A 24,769-nucleotide genomic window follows, 5' to 3' on the forward strand; every position below is an offset into this window, starting at 1 on the left:
AACATCTGTGGTCGCCATTGCACCTTAGGCTTCAGCTTCATTCAGTGTCTTCTCACAGGTGCCCTCATGGACTCCAATGCCACCATAGATTGTCTAGCCTCAGTTTCTCTCTGAATCCATGGAGCAGAATTCCATACCACCCATGCCCTCAAACCATGTGGGCAGAGCTGGCAAGTTGCTGCCAGCTTTAGGTGCAACCTGTGTGCTAATCCCAGGGAAACACTTCCCTGGGCAAGTTGCCTTTGATGCTCAGAGAACCCCTTCAAGTTAGGTATCTTCACAGGATGGAGTCTCCAATGGGTAGAGCTTTGCCCTCTCGACTTTTTGTCTTGTCCCAGAACAGTGCAGGGGGATCCATGGCATTAATTGCTTTAATAATCTCACTTGCTCTCTCAGCACCAGTCTGAATGCTCTCTTGGCTTCAACTTACTTCTGCTAAATAAGTTAGTGTGTTACTTTTAAATTCCACTTCGCTCTTGTTCTAAGGACATAGGCATAATTAAAACAGCTTCTTAATCGAATTATCACTCGAATGACCCCTACTTGATAGAGTCCTTGTTTGCCACTCAACATTAGTTTTGCATTACCAGTGATTAACATCTGCTAGAAAGCTAGATAATTTCAACTAGTTGATTTCCTCATACTAACACCTGTACCTTCAGACTTCTTCCCTGTGGTTTCCCCTGCCTGCTCTCTGAAAATGTCTTGTCGCCTTCTATCCATTGCTCCAGTCTGTTTTTTCCTGTGGGGTCACAAGAGTGACAGGACATTTGACCGTTGTCATGTCCTCCTCATTCACTTCAGTCTGCCTGTAGCATCCTCTGGGCTGAGGTCCAGTCTGTACTTTCATCTTTGATGAGAGAGAAATCTATCTTAAGTGCTGGCATAGGATTCCTCACTTCGAGTCTCAAGCTGCCCTCCTCCTATTTCAATCTCTTGGTCCCAGGCCAGCCTCTTCATGTTAGACTAAGAATAATTCCATTTCAATGAGAAAGGACCCTCTTTTTTTTTCTTCTTTTGAAACAAGCCATTTCAGTAGCCATCAAACCTGTTTCTCTAAATATGGTCATATCTTTTGTTTCTGTACACTTCTAGATAGTGCAGGTTTATCATAGTCTTATTAAGAGCGGCACCCAGATTTTCTGAGCAGAGCATCAAAGAATGACCTGGATTCTCTAGACCTTTAAGCTTCCTCATTGTTGATGTTCCATTTTTCTGGATACAGTGTTATCTACTGTCTCTGTGATTCCACGGCTATCTAATGGGTGCCTCAGTCTAGATCTTCCATGGAACCACAGTCAGCTCATTCAAAAACAAAATGGTTGCACACACTGACACCAGTTCCTCCAAACTTAATGAGGGAAGTAGGTCAGTAGGTCAGAGTGCCTGTATCTCATACAGGCATCTGGATCCCAGGCCTTATGAACTAGGAAGGGTTGGATGTTTTCCTTTTCTCCATTATCTATTTGAGAATATGAGTTTTAGGGTAGAGAACTTTTTATTCTGACACAGACTCATCCGTTTATTCCTGGTAATTATTTCAACCAGTGCAGAATTTTTTCAAGTTCCACTCAACTTTCCTCAGACGTAATAACCACCCCCTTGCCTGACTCCTCATTTCTTCCTGATAACCATATCTGCCCCCTTCTCCTTGGGTCTGGAGCAGTTGGGTATAGCTTCCATTCTCTAAGTTGAGTCCATAGGTTCAGGTCCCTGTCATGTGACTTAAGTATTTCTTCCGCCTCTCGTGCCCTACCCTATCCGATTGTCAGTGGCTGCAGTAGATGTGCAATCATTTGCTCGGTCCTCACCTCACTGTCTTTCCACGATCATCCCCGGGGTTCCTGGGGCTGACTAGAAGCTGATAGTGCTTTTGTCTTTCTTTCCAGCCACACCTACTCTTAGCCAACCTGTTCTACCTATGTGAAAATGCCTTTCCCCACCACCCCCCAACCAAAACAGCACCCATCTTTTGCATCCCTGGGAAATGACCCGTGTCTAAAACAGGACTCCATTTATGTTCTTATAGTGTCCAGCATAGAGTCTGAACAGAGAAAACAGGTACTGGTTAAACTGAACAAACAAAGAAATTTCTTGTTCTATTTCTTTACTTATAAAGATGGAATTAGAATTGCTTGAAAAATCCCTAAGAATCAGGTACACTGATGCACGCCTTTGATTCCAGTACTTGGGAACCAGGGGCAGGCGGATTTCTGTGAGTTCAAGGCCAATCTGGTCTACATAGTGAGTTCCAGGACATCCAGAGCTACATAGTGAGTGAAACCCTGACTCAAAAAGAAAAAAAAAATCTGATAATTCTTGAGTATGTTGATACAAAATGCAGTTCCCAAAGAAAATAAGAGATAGTTTATTCAAGAGTCAATATGAATGGCTGTGTTCCAGAAATGCAGATTTAAGTTATCCCAAATGTCATGTTCCACCATGAAGAAAGTTTTATGAAGTTTTTATAGCAAGAGAACAAAAAAAATCATAAACCAAGATATATTAAAAATATATTGGAAGAGGGGCTGGAGAGATTGCTCAGAGGTCAAGAGTCCTAAATGCTCTTGCAGAGGCTCTGGGTTTGATTTTTAGCATTCACATGGCAATTTACAACCATCTTTAATTCCAAGTCCAAGGGATCTGACACCCTTTGCTGGCCTGTTTGGGCACTGCCTACATGTGGCACACAGATATACACATCCAGGAGAAACACTCATTATATAAAATAAAAATACATAAATCCAAAAAGAAAAAAATGTTGGTGAAACTAGATGTGGTGGCTCAAACCTTTAATCTTACCACTCGGGAGAAGAGGCAGGCAGATCTCTATGAGCTCCAGGTGAGCCAGGGCTACACAGTGAGACCATGTCTTCAAAAACTGGTAGGAACGGAAGGGTTATAGCAACCGAAAAGAGGGTGAATCTATTTATAGGCCCCAGATGTTATTTGATGGCATTTGTAAGCCTTCAGGTCTATGCAAGCTAGGGATCTGCTTCTATATTTCAAAAAGATGTTACCTTCTGGTTACAAGGATGTTAGGTCAAACAAAGAAGGGAACAGCAGATGACTCTGGAATGGGTCACCAGGTTTCTTCATTCTGTTATATTATATCTATTTCAGACAATAGATAAGAGATACAGAGTTTTCTAAAGTTGCTAGAAATGTTCCTTTTCGGAATTATCTAGAACTATTATCTTCGTTCCTTCTGTAACATTGAAAAGGAAATGTGTATTTCCTCCTTTCCTTCCTCAGCCACTTTCTTCTAGAGATTCAGCCAGAGAAGGTGACAAAGTCAAGCTGACAGGGTGAGGAGGAAGAGGAAGCCCCTGAGGAAAGGCCTATGGAGGAGAAACTGCTGGGATGTTTTTATAACACGCATGCTCGATGTTGCTTTATTTTTATGCCCCATGTATGGGCAGCTAACCCCAACCCAAGTTTAATAGCTAGTTTTGTAGTCTAGTGTTAAAAGGTGTGTACAGGGATAGAAAAAAAAATGGCTGAACGGATAAAGTCACTTGCTACAAAGCCAGGGGCCTACTTGGTGGAAGGAGAGTTGCCCTCAGACTTCCACATGTGTTGTTTCCACTCTGTTCCCTCACCCATAATGGCCTGATTACTGAGATCAAAACTGATGGCCTGAGAGGAAGAGTAAGTCTGGAAAGGCCGGAGGTGATGAGACCTCAGGCAGTGGGGGGAGACAGGCTTCAGTGAGACAATTCCTTTAATTTGGGGGAACAAAGGCTATTTAAACCTTTGGGGATTTCGTGAGGGTCTTCGGGAGATGGGGCCAGGGTGCTGGGGATGCCTCTTTTGCATAAGGAGGAATTCCAGGTGGTGCTGCACCTGACCTTATAAGAGGAAAGGAAGTTTAGCCTGGTTGCTACTGTGCATGCAGCCTCATTTGGTGTGAGCAAAGTTTGGGGTTGGAGGATGTACAGGCCTGGAACAGGGCAAGGAGTGGTCCCACTCCTACCATTCTTTTTGTTTTCTTTTGTTTGTTTGTTTGTTTTTCAAGACAGGGTTTCTCTGTGTAGCCTTGGCTGTCCTGGAACTCACTCTGTAGACCAAGCTGGCCTCAAACTCAGAAATCCCCCTGCCTCTGCCTCCCAAGTGCTGGAATTAAAGGCGTGCACCACTACTGCCTGGCATTCTTGAGATAAAATTTCTGGGATTGGGCATGGCTTGACTGTACTCCTGCTCCAGACCAGCTCCTCCTGGTTCCACAGTTCCATTGCCCTACCCACACGCCTCTACTTGTGTGTATACACACAACCAATCAACAAACATATATTTAAAAAGTTAAAATGTGAAAGTATGGAGAGCTCCAAGCTTGGTGGTACACACATCTATCACAAATATTGTGTTATGATGTTACAATGGAAATATAGGTGTTACAGGGGAAATTCAGGTTAGCTAGAGCAATCTTGTAAGACTCTGTCTCAATGAACAAAACAAAATAAAGATAAAGAGAACATTCAAGTATGTAAAAAAAAATTAGAATATTTTACATTAATCCAATAATGGCAGAAACTTTAGAGTATGACTCCCTGAAATTTCAGCAAGGGTAGACTCCGTCATGGTAGGGAGAGGAATCACTTGAGTGAGACAAATTTCACAGAAGTAATAATCATCGTGTGAATAATATATACTGAGGAAAGTATGCAGCCTGAGCTCTGAGAACACAGGGCAGCTGAGGTTCACAGAATCAGGAGGGGTGGATGCGATTAAGGAAGAACAGATGAGAACAGTGACAGGGACCTGTAGGAGACAAGGGTGGGGACCAAGGTGACTGATTTTACAAAGGACATCTGGGCTTTGCTGTCAACTAGCCTCTGGCATCACTCAGGTCTCACATCCTCCAGCTAAGGAACAAGAGAACAATGACACAAGACTGCAAGTTCAGCATAGTTCCCATTGTCACTTAATAAAGGGTCTTAAAGGTTGAATAGATGGTAACAGGAGGTGGCAGCAGAGGACAAGGTGTTAGGGGCCAGATAGCACCCCTCTGTATGTCTGCCATATATACAGAACGTGTTCAGAATAGACCATTGTGGGTATGATGTGTGTGTATATTCAAGAAATAGCATTAAGTAAGTGTTTTTGAGGGTATTTCTGCATGTGTGTGTGTATTAAGAAGATAGCATAGAGGTGTGCATATGTGTGTGTGTGTGTGTGTGTGTGTGTGTGTGGTGTGTGTGTATGTATACTACTGTTAAAATGTAGCAAATACCCCAGCCCAGCCAAAGGGGACTGAGGTCCAGAAAAACTTTGAGGATAATTACAGAGCAGCATTGACACTGCCCAATAGGAATGCAGTGTGAAAGACATATGCAAATTTTCTTTTTTTTTTTTTTTTGGTTTTGTTTTGTTTTGTTTTTTATGAGACAGGGTTTCTCTGTGTAGCCTTGGCTGTCCTGGAACTCACTCTGTAGACCAGGCTGGCCTCAAACTCAGAAATCTGCCTGCCTCTGCCTCCCAAGTGCTGGGATTAAAGGCCTGTGCCACCACCGCCCAGCCAAATTTTCATTTTTTTTTTGTTAAATTATATATTAAAAAGTTAAACACAGTTCATTTTGGTAAGATTTTTAGTACTTAATTTCAAGGTATTTCAACTTGATAAATAGGAACACATATTATTGAGGTAATTCATGGTTTGATTTGTCTTTTAACATCAAAATATGTATAATCTCTACTTATCGTATATTTCTATTTGGACATGCAAAAGTTCAAGTGACAAAAGCCACCTAGGATTACTGGCTGTCATACTGTACAACCCAGACACTGTCATACTGTACAACCTAGACACTGTCATACTGTACAACCTAGATACTGTCATACTGTCTGTACAACCTAGACACTGTCATACTGTCTGTACAACCTAGACACTGTCATACTGTACAACCTAGACACAGAGGATCTTAGCTCTGGCAGGTCACTGTCATACTGTACAACCTAGACACAGAGGATCTTAACTCTGGCAGGTCACTGTCATACTGTCTGTAAAACCTAGACACAGAGGCTCTTAGCTCTGGCAGATCACTTAGTTTTTCTCTGAATATTATGTTTCCTCTTTAACCTTTGGCCTAGAGATTAGATAGAGCTGTGTTATGGATCTTGAGTGTCCCAAGGACCTCACGTTAAGGTTTGTCCCCGCAAGGTGATATGTTTAGAGGCAATAGAATCTGTAGGAAGTGGGGCCTACTGAGAAGTCCTTAGATCACTGGGAGTGAGTCCTTAAGGAGGTTAGGGACACTGGTCCCCTCCTCTTTATGTTCTCCACAGTGAGGCCTATGGTTTTGCTCTGCCAGGTCTTCAAACCTCAATGAGCTGCTTCACCACAGGGTTAAAGCCACAGGCCACCTAATTATGGACTGAAGCCTCCAGAACTGTGAGCTAAGACTCTCTAAAGCTGGTTATCTTGGGTGTTTGTTAGAGTAACAGAAAACTACCCCAAAGGAGGCTCCCCTTCTCTAAGCAAGAGGGGAAGGATCAATGTGGGAAAGGATTTGTAAAGGTGGGACTAGGAAGGGGGGGGGCTGTGATTGAGATGTAAAATGAATTAAAAATAAATAAAAGAATAAAAAACTAAAGGCACTGGCAGCTCTTCCAGAGGACCTGGGTTTGATTCCCAGCTCTCACACAGTGGCTTCCAACCATCTAACTTCACTTCTAAGGACTCCAATACATGCAGCCAAGATACTCATTTACATAAAATAAAAATAAAGTTTAAATTTTTTTTTAAAAAGAATGAAAACGACAGCAGTTGGTAGGATCTTTTCTAATACAATTAATTTAAACAAGCAAACAAACAAAAAAACCCACCAAACAAAACTAGAAAATGAAAAGACGGGGGGTTGGGAGGGGCTTAAGAGGCTGTTCTTCATAGCTGGCTTAATTCGAAGAAGAAAAAGCTCCAGAGATGTTGAGAGCTTATGAAACAGCCTTTAACCCTTGCAGGAATCTTGTGGCAAAACAACAACAAAACAAACAAACAAACAAAAAAAAAACCCGCCTGTTTTACTTTGTGCATTTCCACACTTCTTAGGTAAGTGTATGGAACAATGTTGTGACCCTTCATAAATTCAGGAGTCCAAATTTCTTAGGAAAAGCTGTGGGGAAGCCTAAACAAGCTAGATTTGCATCCTAAATCATAGTTGCTATGGAATTTCTAGGAAGTACATACACAGAATTACCAGTGAATAGATTCTTAAACAGAGCCACTACAAAGATGTGGCCTACATATGAAGATGCCACAAGCAGTGTTGGTACCAACAGAAACTTGGCTACACAAAGATAGAATGGACCTACCTAACTTTACTTTTTATAGGAATGTATTCAGGAAACCAGTTATTTAATCATTACCTGATGCTGTCACAGAATATCCTACCTGGATAATTTATAAGAAATGGAGGTTTATTGAATTTGTGGTTCTAGAGACTGAGATGTCCAGGCCAGGACATCTGCTGCTAGCCTAGCATCTGGTTGATATCTACTGGAACTCTTTACTTCATTGTAGCCTGATGGTTGGCATCCATGAATTGAGCAGTTATGGCAGAAAGAGCTTCCTTGTGTTAACAAAGCCACTCTGCCTGATAATCCACCTAGCCATGAATGGAGCATCTCAGGACACAATCAGAACCCAGAGGCCCCACCTCTGAACACTAGTTTTAGGAAGTAAGTGTCCAGTGCATTAATTTTTAGGAGCACCTTCAAATCACGCCAGTAATAGACCTAAGACAACCCCCACCCCCATTGTTGGCATCCAGAGTCAGCAAGTATGAGATGTGATAAAAAGAATTGTTAGAAGCATTCTCTAGAGCAGCTTTCCAAAACCACTGACCCTGCTGTCTGCATATGAGAACATTCAGCCAGCTTAATCATGCCCAGTAACAGTGAACAATAGACCCCAACCTTCTAGGTGACTTTGTCAGAATACATGAGGAAATTAGCAACCGCCTCAAGTTCCAGAGTAACTATGACTGCGTTGAAAAATCAAACCTAGTTGGTATCTTGGCCTCTTTAACTTGCTTTTACCTGGAGGATGTTGTTGTCTTGTGGTCCTGGAAATTGAACCCAAGGCCTCTCACATGCTAGGCAAGGGCTGAATCTGGAGCTAGTCCCCAGCTCGCCTTTTCCTTCCTATTTTGAGACAGGGTATCACTAAGTTGCCCTGGCTGGTTTTATACACACACACACACACACACACACACACACACACACACATTTGTAGCTCAAGCTAAACTTGAACTCAAGATCTTGATTCAGCAACCTAAGTGGCTAGGATTACAGACCTGTGTCACCAGATCTGGCTACCTTGAGTATTTTAATTTCTAAATTTTTTATAAGTAAGTGGAGGGTTTTTTTTAAATGAGAATCATAACCCAGAATTTCTCACAATGCACAGTACCTAATACACACTTATTCAACATTTATTTAACAAGTACTTGTGATGAGGAAAACCTTTCTAATCCCACAAATTTGGCTTTTCTCCATACAGAAATTAGATTAGAAGTTAAAATAACTTAAAACCCTGGGGACTAATAATCATTCGACAACTTCAGGAACCCATGTAAGTTGGGCAGAAGTTTTTGTTCCTTTTGCGATCACAGTTTTGTTCAAGTTCACTAGTAAATTTCAACAGTGACCCTTCACCGAGGAAACCCTGGGGCACTCCCAGAAAGGCCAGAACACTTTCCCACATTGTTCTGGCTTCTTACCCCTGCCGTGAAGGAGCAAGCAGCCTGGTTCTCACTTCAGTGCATAGACCAGTTCTCCAAAGGCCTATTTTAAGTGACGGGTGTTTTGTATTTCTGTATAAAATTTTACAACATGTCGTGCCTCTTCAGTGTAAATTCTCTTTGATGCGTCTATGTTGCATGCTTTAGTTCTGGCTACCTAAGTCATTTCATTGTCCAATGTCAGGTGCCTTTTGAAACTGTTTAGTAACCTTTTACCTCAGATAATCTTTCCTAGTCCCTTCCTTGGGTCTTCTTCTGGATGATCCTTATTCATGTAAACCAGGTCATGTCGAGCAATATTTAATTCTCTGTTATGCCCATGTGGTAAAGACGTCGGAAGCCTGAAATTACAGACTCTGTGTTGGAAGGGCTCCATGCTAGACTGTAATGAACTATTAGACATCCCAGTGACAGCCAGTCTCCTCCTTCTCTGAGAACCATGTGCTCCTTTTGTCACCTCTCCTAGAATGCCATTTTGTTAAATCCAAATGACAAATGTGTGCCAGACTCTAAAACTCAGTCAAAGGTCCTGATGCCAAGACAAGCCTTGTGCTCCATCCTCAGACAAGGGATGACATAAGGCCAGGGCCCTGAACAGCATGTAGTCAAACAGCATCAGTAAACAGTGTGAGCTCCAGGTGTGAGGCTCTACCGAAGAGCCATTTAAGGAGAATGGGGTTTTATATGAGATGCTGCATGAAAATATAGATGTGAAATTCAGTTAGTGAAAAACACTTAACAAGCGCAGGCATGATGGGAAGTACACATGAGCTCAGGTTTGCTTGTTTGGCAAAAGAGGGATTTGGTGTATAATGAAGATGTTCAAATGGGCAGCCACAGCAAGAGCTTATTTTCAGATTCACATACCAACCTTCTGGAATTTGTGATGTAAGTTGGCTTGTTTGTTGTTTTGTTTGGTTTGCTTGTTTGGGCTTTTTGAGAAAGGATTTCTCTATGTAGCTTTGGATCACCTGGAACACGCTCTGTAGACCAGGCTGGACTTGAACTCAGAGAGGATCCACCTGCCAATGTCTCCCAAGTGCTGGAACTAAAGGCTTGAGCCACCATCACCACCACCCCCAGCTGATTTTTTTGTTTTGTTTTGTATTAGATTCAAAAAGTCTGTGTGTGTGTGTGTGTGTGTGTGTGTGTGTGTGTGTGTGTAGTGTAGTGTATGCATTTAAGTGCAGTGCCCGAGGAGGCCAGAAGAGGGTGTTGGATTCGCTGGAACTAGAGTTACAGACAGTCGTGACATTGCTGTGATCTGAACTCAGGCCCCCTGCAAGTAGTCTTGACTGCTCTTTCTCTCTTGCCCCTGAAGTAAAATTTTATTTCAAGGGTAACCTTTAAGAATTTATTGAAGTATATTCTGGAGGCTGAGAAGATGGCCCAGTGTAGTGGTGTAGACTTGTTATAAGTAATGCTGGAGGGAGGAGACAGATCCGTTCCCCAGGGCTCACTGACCAGCCAGTCTACCTGAACCAACAAGCTACAGGTCCAGTGAAAAGAACTGTTTCAAAAAGTATGGTTGAGAGCAATAGAGGAGGATGCCCAAGGCCAACCTTTGTCCTCCACAAGCCTGTGTAGAGGTGAGTACACCTGTATGTGCACATGTGCCTGTCACACATATGATTACATTCTGGGTTGAAGCACTGTTATTAAGTGTGGGTCATGACTGCCCCTCCTCCAGTGATTGTGACTGGCAAATGTGTGCAGATGTGGATCTAATATAGTTTTAAATAAAAGTGAAGGGGTGAGGAGGAACAGTGAGACTGAGGGTACTTTGTAGAGTTTGTTTCTCTCTTGCACGTGTGGAATCTATGGGTATAGATTGTGATGGAAAATGCGTTACTACTGTGGATGAAAGTCAAGTGGGTTTAAAGTGCATTAATCACAGACTTTCAGTCTCCATTGTATGGGGGAATAGTATGAATAGCCTTGAAGGCAGGGCTATCCTGGTGTCCCTGTGTAGGCAATGCCCTAATCCATTCTGGGTGTGGCCCTGCTGCATTATGCCCATGCGTAAAAGTTGAATCTTCTTAAGTAACTGGAGACGGCTATCGAGGATATTTCAGGCCAGATGTGAGGGATGGGTATGCGAGGGGCTTACATAGAGGAAAAGGGAAGTCTGAGGTCAGTTATAGAGCCTGTTGGAGAAGGGAGACAGAGAAATGGCATGGAAGTGCAAAGGAGAAGAGACAACCATGTCAAGTCATTGTAAGATCATGATGAGCAAGGGGAGTGGCCTTATAGCTAGCAATTAGTTAGAAAAGTGATATTTGGGTGTGCATTATTTAATATTGGAACACAAAACGACTGAGAAAGAATCTGAATAAAAACCATCCATCTGTGCTGGGATACAGGTATTAGTGGTGATGGTAAAAGGGACTCTCAGCTGTGACCTTGCGTTTTCTTTTCCTTCAAGACCATCATGTATTTATCTACTAAGGCAATTTTGAACCGGTAGGGTATTGACAGGAACAGTTGACAGTGACCATGGGAATCCATTTCAGAAGCCCAGAGTGGGAGATCAAAGCCCTCTCAGGCGGAGTTTGTCACTTAATTGATAGTGACAACAGGATGGCTGTGATCCACCCTTTGTGTCAGGAAGACTGTTTGCAGTCCTTAAATTCTGAGCAACAGCTGGGAATTCAGAGGACATTGCTGGTTCAGGAGACTCCCCTCTCTCATTTCCTGGTCCAGAGGTAGGCCTGGGGTCAGCATGGGTAAGAAAACCACCCTGGCACTCACACCTGTCAGTGTCCTTTCAGAGCTGGCAGGGAACAAGTCACCTGTGTGGTTGCTCTTGGTGCTTTTAACTGTATCTACATCCTAAACAGTGCATTTTGTGTGTTGTAGATGGAGACCTGAGACAGAGACTTCTGAACTCCCACCGGGAAAGATCAAATGTGTGAGCCTTCAGAACTCTGTGGCAGACAGGCCTGAGCTGAAGAGAGAAGAGAGAGAGAGATGCTGGCCTGACAGGTAGGTAAAAATGAGATATGAAGCCCAGGATATATCAACCCAGGGAGTTAGTTCATTTCTAACCCTGTCATTGAGGTTGCGATTCTATTCTGTGCCAGCTTTGGAAGGTTGCCATGGAAACTAATTCCATTCACGATGTAGCAGGATCAGAACCACTCAAGGGTCAGGACATTTTAGGAACCCCAAGAACATAGAGTAGAACCAGAAACATTGCAGGGAGCACTGACCTCACATCAGGCACAGCCTAGGTAGGTTAGCTGGTTTAATTTTCATAAGAGCTGAATGTGGCAGGCATTACTAGTCGGTATTACCCAGAACATAAAGAGCACAGAGTTAGTCCAGGGCCTTCAGCAACGGAAACCATGTCACTTTTCAGGTTCCCTGCTCCCATTTTTTTTGTTTCCATCTGGTTTTGGTTTTTTGTTTTGTTTGTTTGTTGTTGTTGTTTTGGTTTTTTTAAACAGTACACATATACATTTCTACCTTTCAGGAAGTAAGCATGGCACAGCATCAGTTCAGATCACTGTGACAGAACAACACATGGTCACAATAACATTATTGCTTTTCCAGAATCTTACTACGCCTCCACCAACTATAGGGTCTAAGTTTCCTTCTCCTTGAACCTAGGCAGGACTTAGCGACCGAATTGACATACATCCCAAGCAACTTCAAAGCAAAAGGGGTGTGGCTTTTGCCTGGCTTACTAATTATCTTGGGACTTGTGTTCTTATGACATGTGATCTTCTGGCTACCATGTTGTAGGGAAAGCAGGTCCTGGTTCTAAATGACAGCCCACCAGTACGTGAGCGAGGCTCTGGAAAGCTAGCCCAGCCTCCAGGTTGCCTCCTCAGAGTCTAGTAAGATGAAGACAAGCTGTTGTTGATGAACCACTCTTGCTGAGCCTGCCCTTTGCGACAGATTGTGAGCAAAGTAAACACATTTGATGCTATTCATTTAAGTCACAGCCACACCATTTAAGGTAGTTATCATGACATTCATTTACAATAAAGAAAGCCAAGATCACATGAAATTCAGTGATGGGTCCAAAGCCACACCTCTAGCTAATGAGTTGCTTGTATTGACCTAAGGTTTCCTATTTTCCCGATTGCTACGCCTCTCTTTGGACCCTAGCTAGATGCCCTCTAACCTGGTTTAAACATAGAGTCCTCCATGTGCTGGATCGTGTGGTATCTGCTCATGGTATGCCATATGGCTTTTGTCTATCATGCAGAAGAACTGTCATATGTCATTGATCAATATTTTTACCCCATGTTTAACCTCCTGTAAGTCATGGATGGGTTTGTCTCAGATGCTTCATCTCTTTTTCTTCTAGCATAGGCCTTGACCTCGTATGTAAAATCTATACCGGAGGGTATTAATGTGGATTTCTTTGCAGTGACGACAAAGTGTGAAGAATTCTATCTATGAATACCAAAGTCTCCTAGTGGTATTGGAAGCTTGTCTTTGGAGGGTGTTAAGAGTAAACTTGCCAGGCATGGTAGTGTGTGCCTGTAATCCTGGCGTTTAAAAGACTAAGGCAGATAAATCATAAATTCAAGGCTAACGTCATCTGTGGGTGTAGCTCAGTTGTAAAGAGCTTGCCTAGCATGTATGGAGGCTCTGGGCTCAATCCCTAATAACACTCCCCAAACAAAGCGAACAAAAAAAGTAAACAGCCACAATAAAACAACTACTTTTAATTTTACCTTTAGTATATGTGTGTAGGTTGGAACACCTTCACACATACTCTGCCCTTCTGTACGAGGTCAAGGCCTATGCTAGAAGAAGAGAGATAAAGCATCTGAGACAAACCCATCCATGACTTTCAGGAGGTCAAGCATGGGATAAAAACACTGACCAATGTGTCATATGACAGTTCTCTTTTTCCTCTATGTGTGTTCCAGGAACTCAGGCTCTCAAGCTTGGTGGCAAGTACTTTTAACTATTGAGCCATCTTGCTGGCCCCACAGTAACATCTTAATAAACATCAGGCAACTGAATTGCACAGTTCCACACAAGTGGAGCTGGGGCTCCCCTGACAGAGGCAAGGAAGAGAGAGCCCCTGGCATAAGGGGTGGTTTTATAGTCACAGAAGTAAAGCAAAGAAAATATTTGGTTGCGTTTATAAAGTGGCTGTATTTGGTCTCTCCCATTGGAATAGAAGAAGCAACTAGATAGTCCACTTACACTTGCAGATTAAACAAAGCTTAGGTCGCTTCTAAGGACTAACTGGATTTGTCTGCTCAGAGGTATGCCAGTTCCTGCCTCCATCATAATTAGCTTTTAAAACGTGAAGCTGTCTTTCTTGTTTCCTTGGTCTTTCCTGTTAGATAAAACATCTTTGTTCTAAACTTGTTAAATAAATATCTCCACTAAAATGTAGCTGTAAAGTAAACAATAACAGGAACTTCCCCAAGGCACCCTTGTTTCCATTAGATTGCTAAAATAGTGACAAACATTTTTAAAGAAAGAAGAGCAAATGTGTACCACTGAAGACACTGGGGTGTGATGTGGCTAATATATCAGCTACTTTTCCTGTTGTGATGAAGCAGCTGATGAAGTGACTTAAGAAACGAAGGGTTTACATGAGCTTCTGCTTGAAGATACAGGTCACCATGGCAACAGAGTCATAAACCAAAGAGAGGTGCCCCGCCCCTTTCATTCAACATGAGACCTGAGTCCATGCTGTGGCACCAAACGTATTCATTGTGCATCTTCCTTCCTCCACCAAGCTCCTTTGAAAACATTCTCATAGACACAAGAGGTATGCTTCCTAGGTAATTCTAAATCCTTTTAAGTAGGAGTCAAGATTAATGTCCACTGTTAGTCATCACCAAAACTCATGGGGCTGGACCTCCAGTGTACAAGGGTTAGACATTAGTGAGACCATCAAGAGGTGTTTGATAGTTTAGACAGAGGTTTCATGAATGGGCTGATGCTTTCCTTGTTGGACTGAGTTCTCATTCCTATGGGATCCGAATGGCCACAAGGGTGGGGTCCTATGATGCAAGCCTAGGATGCTTACTCTCTCACAGGCATGCTTCTTTCCATGTGCATCTCTTTGCCTCTCTACCACGAGGCCCTCAGCAGCAGCTAAAGCTATATTCTGCTCCACCGTAGGTATCCTGTTAGCATCAGAAGAGTTCTGGGAATTATGCAAATGATAAGTGCGTCATTTCAGTTGGCTCGATCATCCAAGGTGCAGTTTTTCACCTCTTGTGTGAATGTGTGTGCATAAGCGTCACTACAACTGTTTGTGAACTAAGAATAAACCTTGCCTTTATGTTGTCCAGAGTAGACAATGCTTATCTCTATACTTAGAATCTGTAGGAACCCAGAAGTAATGGAGATGACTGCAAAACCAGAATATGGGAGTTATTTTATATTACAAAACACGGAAAAATTGGTCAAAATGTTAGTTAACTTTCTTTAATTGCATTTTGCATTAGTTAGACCATTAATTAATTCACCTTGCTGCTTAACAACCTACCCCAAATTCTGGAGAGATGGCTCACCAATTAAGATCACTGACTGCTCTTCCAGAAGACTGAAGTTCAATTTCCAATACCCACATGGTAGCTAACAACCATCTTTAATTCCACTCCTGAGGATTTGATGCTCCGTTCTGGCCTCCATGGGCACTGTACACTCATGGAATATGATCATACATACAGATGAAATACAAATAAAAATTCCCTACTCCAAAACATAGGAAGGGTAGAATATCCCTTCTAGAAATGCCTAGGATCAGTAATGTTTCAGACTTTATAGAGTTTTGTTTTATTTTTGTCTTTGTTTTTGTTTTCTTAAGATTTTTAAATACGTGTATTGGTTTTACGGGTTGGGCATCCCTAACAGGAAAGTTGAAGCACCCAAACAAAAGTTCGAATTTTCACAGTAGGGATGTTGAGTTTGTAGTTTAGTCATCTTAGCTCATAGTTCTGTAGGGTGATCATTTGAGCTGGAACCAGCTGGTGGACTTCAACTGATTCTGTTGCATTTTTGCACTGCCGTCCTCTGCCGGTAGTCTAGGGGAAGCTGGCATCAATGGGATGGCTGCCCTCTGTTCAGCATGTCTCCATCCTCCAGTCTGAGCTTATGGACATGGAAGCACAGCTTGAAGGAATGGAGAGAGTAGGGTTTGAAAATGCTTTTATGTGTTGGAAGAGTGTGACTCTGCAGCATCCTGCTAGACAAAGCAAATAACAGGACAGACCAAATAAGAGGTCAGAAAGAGTCAGCCTTTGACAGGAAAGGGAGGTCCTAAGCCACCTAGCAAAGGAAGTCTACAGGGACGCAAGGCTGTAAATGAGAGCACATCCTTGAAATCTGCAGTACCGCAGAAAGTGTCAATATTTTACTGAAGGAACTAACGACGTTACAAAGAGGTGTGCTGGAGGGGATGGTGCTATTTCTGTGGTTTATAATGTGACAACAATCTAATGGGATGCTGAGATGGTCCTAGAGTAGAAAATCCGCACACAGTCCCTCTTATCCATCGCACTGTCTGGAAAAGCAGAATTAAGACACTTGGCAGAGCACAGTTGGCAACAGGTTCCCCCCACTCCTGTGTTCTTTTATCTTCTTACTGATGGGGGTGGGAGTAGCGCTGAGCAATGAGGGTCTGGCAGGCAGAATGGAGGTTAAAAAAAAATGTAAGAAAGCGATTTCATCTATCACTCAACAACAGACCCCACCCCCTTTAATTTGACTTGCCCGGAATGGCATCAGTGCTGCATGCTCCTTGACATTGCAGCTTCAAGCTCTGTAGTTTTATGTGTTGGAAAAGTAAAAAGTGGGCAAGTGCCAGTGGTCTGTCTCCTGGATCTTTCTTTCATAATTGAAGTTAAGGAAGGCTTCCGCTTTAGTACTTAGCCTGGTAACACCCCAACTCTATCTGCTGTTACATTTGTAGCCTTGTAAGGGTGGCGTAATATCAGTCTTGCATGTCTTTGGGTCTGGATCTATGGTTTTGACCAGTAGTGGTTATAAAATGGGAAAGACAAAAAATAAAACAAAACAAAACAAAAAAAGCTCAGACTAACTGACTGGATTATAAGCCAAGATGTAACTATCTGTTACATTCAAGAAAGTCGTATGCAAAAACATTCCTAAACATGGAGTCACAGGTTGGAAATCAGCCTACCATGCAAATGGAAACTGAGGATGACAGTGTAGTGATTCTGCATTTGATAAAAAAGAATCCAAGCCAAAACTAGTCAGAAGAGATAAAGAGAAGCAGCTACCTACTAATAAAGGGAACAAGTCATCAAGAAGATGTATCTATTGTAAATATTTATGTACTGAGTCATGATCCTCCCTGGTTCATAAAGCAGATGCTACAAAGCATAAGAAACCACGGTACAATAACAGTGAGAGACTTTAATACTCAACTCTCATATCTACATGGGGCTTCCACAGTTTAAAAAAATCAACAAAGAAACTTCAGAGTTAAATTATACCATAGACCAGACTGGATTTAACAGGTATCTATAGAGAACTTGCCACCCAACAGATAGGGAGTACACATTCCCAGAGAAAAATAAAGAGTTCCTAGAACTGAATAATAGGGTGTACACTGAGAGTGCACCCTACCAGACCCTAGGGTGCAGCCCAGGCAAGCCTAATAGGAAGGTTTACAGCTGTAAATACCAGATCTTGGCATGTCATATATGATACACCTTGAGGTCCTCAAAGAACAGAAACTAAAACCCAAATGTATCAGATGGAAAGAAATGATAAAGATTAAAGTAGAAATAAATGAGAGAGAAACCTCAGGAACAAGGGAGAGAATTGCTCGAATCGATTATTTGAAAAGATGAGCAAAACCGATGAATATCTTTCAGGCCTCAGCCCTGTACACACAGGAGCACAGCCTGACCCGCCCCCCCCAGGAACATCCCTCTCCTCCCTGCGCTGTAGTAGAATATCAGAAATCGGTGCTGCTTCTCTGTGTTTACTGTGCAGAGGCAGGCATGTGCTGCCATCAGCTGGCTGAAAAATCTTAAGAGGTTTAGTAACAGTGCATTTTTTTTTTTTTTTGCCTCTGCATGCTTTTTCTTCCTTTTCTGCCCCCTCAACCCTATTCTCACTGTTTTAAATAATGGTTTTAGAATCCTCAATATGTAAATAATGCATAAACCTTGCTTGAAATAAATAGTGGTGCTAGAAAGCTTGCTGTCTGTCAGGACCTTCCAGGCAGGTTGTGTACCCTTACTGCACGTAAGGCTGGGAGGTGCCATTCTTGTCTCCATTTCAGAGTTGAAAATAAGTTGTGACATCTGGCCCAGTCTGGTGTTCAGTGAGTATTTGCAATTATTTGTAGGAGTGAGGTCGTGTCTTAGTTTGGGTCAAGAATTGAAATGTAGGATCAGAAGGATGGCTCAGTGGGTGAAGACACCTTCGGCCATGCCTGGTGACCTGAGCAGCCTGAATTCAGCCGCTGGGGCCACAAGGTAGAAGGAGAGAACTGCCCCCCTGCAAGTTGTCCTCTGACCTCCACGTGTGCACCCTGGCATGTATACACTACCCACATAAAATAATTAATTGTTAAGAATTAGAATGAAAGAATATACAGAAATAGATACCAGAAGCATGGTGCACTAATTTGGTTTCTGTTGCTGTGATGAACTACTGACCCAAACCAACTTGAGATGGAAAGAGCTTATTTTATCTTACAGGTTACAGTCCATCATTAAGGGAAACCAAGGCAGGAGCTTCAAGCAGAGCCATGCTCACTAGCGTGTTTACAAGCTCATCTTCAGCTACTTTTCTCATACAGCCCAGCCCTACCTCCCTAGGATGGCATTCCCATAGTGTGAGATAGGTCCTCCCACATCAATTACCAATCAAGAAAATATCTCAAAGCTGAAGAGATGGCTCAGTGGTTATGCGCACTGGTTGATCTTCCAGAGGAATTAGGTTCAATCCCCAGCACCTACATGACTGCTCACAACCATCCGTAACTCCAGTTCCAGGAGTCCAAAACCCTCTTCTGGTCTCCATGAGCTTGCATCAAGCTGACAAAAAACTAGCCAGCCACAAGACATATGGGGCTCAGTTTCACGGGGGGATCTGTGACAGAGTATACAGAATACATTTTGCCACTGTGCCATTAAGCGCCACAGAATTTAAACTGCTCTTGGGAAAAGAAGTTTTTAACGCAGTTGTGAACATAAGTATATCTTGTCCATTGTTGCTTCCCATTTTCCAGAGAAGAACCAAAGAAAACCCTACCCACACACTATTCCTTTGGTTCCTTGTATGGCCCTTTTGTCACCTGGGTTAGCGCTTATCCCCAAAATTCAGTGAGAAACTAGAATCTGTGTAGCTCATGAAACAATAGGTTGGCTGAAGTTGTACATAATGGAGCTAGGCTCAGCCAGGCAGACCCTGGTTGTGGCCCTCATGCACCTAGAGGCTGACACAGGCTGAACTCACCTAGATGACTGCTTCTTTCTAAGCTCTGGCTCAGCTGGGCTTCTTGCAGAAGGCTGTTAAGCCTGATGGGTGCCTGATCACATCCTAAGAGCAGGATAGAGCAGGGTAGAGCAGGATAGAGTAGGGTACAGCAGGGTACAGCAGGGTACAGCAGGGTACAGCAGGATAGAGCAGGGTAGAGCAGGATAGAGCAGGATAGAGCCGGGTAGAGCAGGATAGAGCAGGATAGAGCAGAATAGAGCAGGGTAGAGCAGGGTAGAGCAGAATAGAGCAGGGTAGAGCAGGATAGAGCAGGGTAGAGCAGGATAGAGCAGGGTAGAGCAGGGTAGAGCAGAGTAGAGCAGGGTAGAGCAGAGTAGAGCAGGGTAGAGCAGGGTAGAGCAGGATAGAGCAGGATAGAGCAGGATAGAGCAGGGTAGAGCAGGGTAGAGCAGGAATTGTGTGAAGGATGCTTCTCTCCTGTCATGCATGGTTCAGGAAGAATACAAGTAGAACACAAAAGCCTCATCTGACCTAGGCTTGTCACCTCTCTCTTATTCTATTGACTAAAAACCATGTCATGCTCAAACCTGGGTCGAGAGGAAGAACAGAATATTACCTTTGCTGGGAGAGTTCTTGATATTGACCTTGGCATAAGACCAGTAGGGCAGCCTACCCTCTCGCCTCTGTCTTCTGCCAGATTGGGAAACCAGAATGTGAAATTTGAAAGTGTTTGCTTTACCACTCCCAATTTTAGTAGCAGCTGCGATTGTCCTTAGCGCTCTGCTAATTGCCATTAGTGAGGTGCTGTGTATATTTATGTTACAGAAACCTCTTCAGTGTCTCTGACATTGGTGAGACTTTTGCCTTAGTTTGGGAGATGGCTTTGTGCATCTTGGACTCACGATGCCTTGAGTAGATATGCAGCATGCTCCACTCATAAAACGGTTTGATGTGGAATCTGTGGGTACCAGTTCATCTTGCTCGTCCGGAGGTAAAAGCTGTGAGTGAGGACACTGGAGCAATTTGCAGTCTTAGGGATGAGTGTGTTTTCCTACAGTGTAGGTGAAGTCTTTGGATGCTGTAAAATATGCCATTTCTTTGCTTCTCTGGATACCTTGGCTCTCTTGGCTGGCGAGGATACAACTTAGCTGGAAGGAGAAGAGGCAATGCTTTCACGCTGGTTATAAATTTACAGGACTTTTTCCAAGTTAGCATGGAAAAAGAGTTGCTGTTTTATGCTTCTTCTAAGTTCTAAGTCATAAAGCATATGCTACAGTTGGCATGGCTGCTGAGTGCTTGGCTGTGCATAGGAGGCCTGCAGAAGAAATCTTTGCATGATTGAGTGTCTTTCCAACTCTCCTAAGTTATTTATACTGTGTCCATGCTTTGTCTAGGCAGACAAGCAAGCAAGCAAGCAAGCAAATAAACACAGGAGCCCAGTGCTGGCACCACAGTGACATCTTCTGATTTGTCCTGATAGAGCACTCAGTTAAGGTATTAGTGAAACTATATGCAACATTGATACTGTCAAAATGTCTGTGTTTGGGGCTGGAGGGATGGCTTGGCGGTTAAGAGCAGTACTGCAGAGGACCCATTACATTCTCACAATCCTTCTGGGGGTCGGGTTTCACAGCTGCCTGTAATTCCAACTCCAGAATATTCATTGGCTTCTTTTGGCCACCAAGAGCACACACGCTCACATGCGCATACACACACCCAGACACGTAGTTAAAAATAATAAACGTTAAGTCTTTGTAAAGTGCCTATGCCCTTAGTGGCATGTTTCTGCCTGTATAGATTAACATAACCCAAGAAAAGGAAACCACATGTGTACATGAATTAACAAGTGTAGCTTTGTGCTGGATAGGTTTGTGTCAACTTGACACAAACAGTTGTCATTGGAGAGGAGGAAATGTCAATTGAGAAAATGCCTTCATCAGCTGAGGCTGTGGGCCAGCCTATAGAGTAATTTCTTAGTGATTGATGGACCTGTGGGGAGGCAGTCATTGTGGGTGGTGCCACTCCAGGGATGGTGGTCCTGGGTATTATAAGAAAGAAGGTTGAGCACACAATGGGGAGCAACCCAGTAAGCCACACCCTCTCCATGACCTCTGCATCAGCTTCTGCCTCCTTTCTCTTCCTTGGTGCCTCCAGCACCTGATGCTTCCTGATCCCATCTCACGGTGACTGTTCACAGCACCTGCTGCAGTCATGTAACATTCGGCCCAGAACTGCTGCCCCTAGCCACCCACATTGTTAAAGTCATTCAGCCCCTACACGGTCATCTCTAGGGCCAAAATAAACCCGGTCTTCTCCAAGCAGTAATTCAATATTATGTTTTATAAAATTCGGTTATGTCTTATTTTTCTACCCACAAAGAGGCTCAACATTTGTTTCAACTTGATAGCAATAAGCCCAACCGTCAACTCTGAGCTTCATGGCTTCGTGTGTTTGATTCCAGAAGGTTCCAAAGTGATGAATTCCAATAACTTTGAAGATTGCTTGTAGGATAATCATGTGTATTTGTCTTTTTATTTTATTTCATTTGAATGAGTTTAATTTTATCCTCTTATCTGAAGCTATTAAGTAATTCATTTTTGAGAATTAAATTATGCTAGAGAAAAGACAATGAGGCAAAAACTCTTATATGTAAAGATAAAAGTAATATAAGCAAAAAGTCAAAGTTTAAAAATTTGGTGATATTCAAAAGAAATCAAAGAAGGCATATAAAGGAATATTGAAGAGCAGCCAAAAATATGACATTGCTCTCTTTTCTTCTAACAAGTGGTAAGCTTGCTAAGGAGAATTCAGTTGTTTGGTGTCGTTGTGCTGGGACGGACGACACTGGCTCACTTTGTTATCATTGTGCTTCTTTGCTTTGGAAAGCTGCTTTTCTGCTGCTTCTTTGCACTTCATAAAAGCGGAAGCCACACTGACATTCTCCGTGTGGTATTTGCTACGTAAGTGTGTTTATGTGGTTTCGGTCTGTAGTCCCCACGGCCCTGTTCCTTAACCTTTTCTTTTGGATAATGTGAATCATGGTTGTTTTCTTTTTTTTTTGTTTGTTTTCTACCCTCGGTACCATGATTCAGTACCGTTCACTTCCTCTGAACACTAAACTGCCCCACAGCCCTCTGGGAAGCTGATTTGTCATGGCTGAGCAAGCCCCGTTGTTGTGTGCCATTGGCCAGCACCAGCTGAGCAGCTGCCTGCCCTCAGGGAGTGGGATGAAGGTGGCCACCACATCCTGCTTTGGGGAAGTAACAAAAGCCTCAGAGTCTTGAGGATGTGGATGCTTTGTAGCAATGCATGGATTCCTCTTGAGTTGTAATATGCAGATAAATCTCATATTGAAAAAAGGCAAATCTGTCTCATTTGGGAACTCACTTCTACTCACAAGGTACTGTTGTAAGAGTTGAGCGTCATCGTCCCCACAGGTGCATGGTACGTGAGCTGTGTTTGTGAATGGGTTGAATTTTACCATATAGATGCAGCTTTGAAAAACTTGGAACGGATTCATGTACCTCAAACACATTTGACCCTACTTGAGTCTAATTTCAGAGAAATTTAAGGCAAGTGATTCATTGATGTTGCGCCTTAGACAAGACATGCAAAGTCATCCTGAAAGTGGTACCTTAGTTAAGCTCACTTAGTTGCAGTAGTTTCCACTCCATGTAATCTTGTCCAAAGAAAGCTCAAGACTATCAATGAATCAGCCCCAAAGGGTGGGTGGGATCCCACTTCCACACTGATGCCCTTTTCTTTAGAGTAAAACCTTTCAGGTTCCTGATTCAGCATAGTTTAAGAATGAGGAAAAACTTTTAAAGTAGTTACAGGCTGGACATGTGTGTCAGCAGATCAACTTTGCTTTCTGCTTTAGGTAGTGTTAAGAGTGAATTTTTAACTTAGCTTTTCCTATAAGCTTTCCCAACATTTCCATGTTAGGAAATAGAAAGTTAGAGATAGAAACACTGATAGCAAACAGTGCCTCCTGGAAAGGGTTGGACATCACTAGCCTAAGTTGAATCACAAGCGTGCAAAGCTGGATCAAGCATACAAAGCTGGATCAAGAGACAGAGAGGCCGGGCGGTGGTGGCGTACGCCTTAAATCCCAGCACTTGGGAGGCAGAGGCAGGAGAATTTCTGAGTTCGAGGCCAGCCTGGTCTACAGAGTGAGTTCCAGGACAGCTAGGGCTACACAGAGAAACCCTGTCTCGAAAGAGAGAGAGAGAGAGAGACAGACAGACAGACAGACAGACAGACAGACAGACAGACAGAAGACTCGGTCCATAAAGGCCCTTACCACCAAGCCTGGAAAAATGGAAACTAAAAGATACTGAAAATTTACCTTTCTATTTTCAAAAGAAAAATCACTCTATGGTGAAGAGCTTGTTTGGGGCCAACTATTGATGAGGGCCAAGGCTGAGGATCAAGTTCTCATAGCTTTGGATTTAGAATCTGAGCTTCAGTTAAAAGTTAAAAGCACGCATTGCATTCAAATTCAGATTAGTGTGAATTTAAGTAGTAGTGAAGTGTTATGGTTTATCTGTCAGACCAATAAAGATTTAATGATTGTTAATGTTCACAGTTTTCAAGAATGTGAGGTCGCCAAAGCTGAACGTAGAAGCTAGGAAGATGGTTCAGTGGTTAAAGCACTTGACAAGCAACTGTGAGGATCTGAGTTCCAAACCCCAGAACCGTGTAAAGTGGTGAGCTGGGAGAAATGCTCGTGGGTATGTTCCTATGGCAGGATGGAAAGCTGAGACCTGCCACTCCCCAGACAATCACAAACCTTTTAGCCTGATGAACAAGACCCTGTGTCAAATAAGATGGAAGGTGAGGTCTGATGACGAGGTTGTCCTCTGATTGTGGCACATGGGCACTCAGACACGTAAACACACACATGTACAAATGAAACACAAAGAGCAGAGATTGAAAAGACAAAACAAAAACTGTACATGCTCTGTCCTAGCAATTACAGTGAAGGAATTTTATTTAAGAAAAACTAATAGGACGTGGATCAAAAAAGATTTTTAAAAAATTAAAAGAGGTTGTGACATGATTTAAAACACCAAAAATAAACGAAAAGCAAACTTTTTGAGGCATCATGGTATATTTATCTTTGAAGTAATATTCTACACTTGTGAAAGAGACAAGGTAGATATATCTGAAAAGACATATCCACAGTGTAATGTAGAGTACACCAGTAGACAGTTTGTGCAATGATTTCTTTATGTAAAAATGTGTGTGTGCGCACGTGTGCACATGTGTGTGTGTGTGCGTGTGCGCACATGTGTACACACGTGTGCAGGTACCTCACGTATGAACACATTTGAGCAATCATACATAATCATGTTCTTAACATTTAGCAAGATTTATTTCTAGGTGTTTTAGTCAGGTAGCGTGGCCATAACAAAATACTACCAATGTAATAGCTTTTCAACAGAGATGTACTGCTTTTAGTTCTGAAAGCCAGGGAGGGCTGAGATCAGCGTGCCAGCATGGTTGGGTTCCGGTAAGGGCTGCCTCCTGGCTTGCTGTGGGCCTCCTGCTTGCCACTGGCTTCCTTCTCCCTACATCGTCAAGAGGTAGAGAATGTGAGCAAGCACTCAGGGCATGGA

At 42.9% G+C, this 24,769-nt stretch overlaps 1 protein-coding gene across 4 annotated transcripts in view; it reads left to right on the plus strand.

Annotated features, from left to right (window-relative positions):
- Rin2 (Ras and Rab interactor 2) overlaps positions 1 to 24,769 on the plus strand; it is a 206,267-nt gene that overhangs the window by 24,477 nt on the left and 157,021 nt on the right. The window contains exons 1-2 of one of the 4 annotated variants that reach the window (XM_031372133.1): positions 14,415 to 14,490; positions 23,737 to 23,881. The gene's annotated coding sequence lies outside the window, so the exon portion shown is untranslated. Of the gene's footprint in view, positions 1 to 11,600; positions 11,727 to 14,381; positions 14,491 to 23,736; positions 23,882 to 24,769 lie in introns of those variants that run through there. The other 3 variants (XM_031372129.1, XM_031372130.1, XM_031372132.1) reach the window with 3 other exon arrangements.

Source organism: Mastomys coucha, unplaced genomic scaffold, assembly GCF_008632895.1.
Source record: "Mastomys coucha isolate ucsf_1 unplaced genomic scaffold, UCSF_Mcou_1 pScaffold15, whole genome shotgun sequence".
Classification (NCBI taxonomy): Eukaryota; Metazoa; Chordata; class Mammalia; order Rodentia; family Muridae; genus Mastomys; species Mastomys coucha.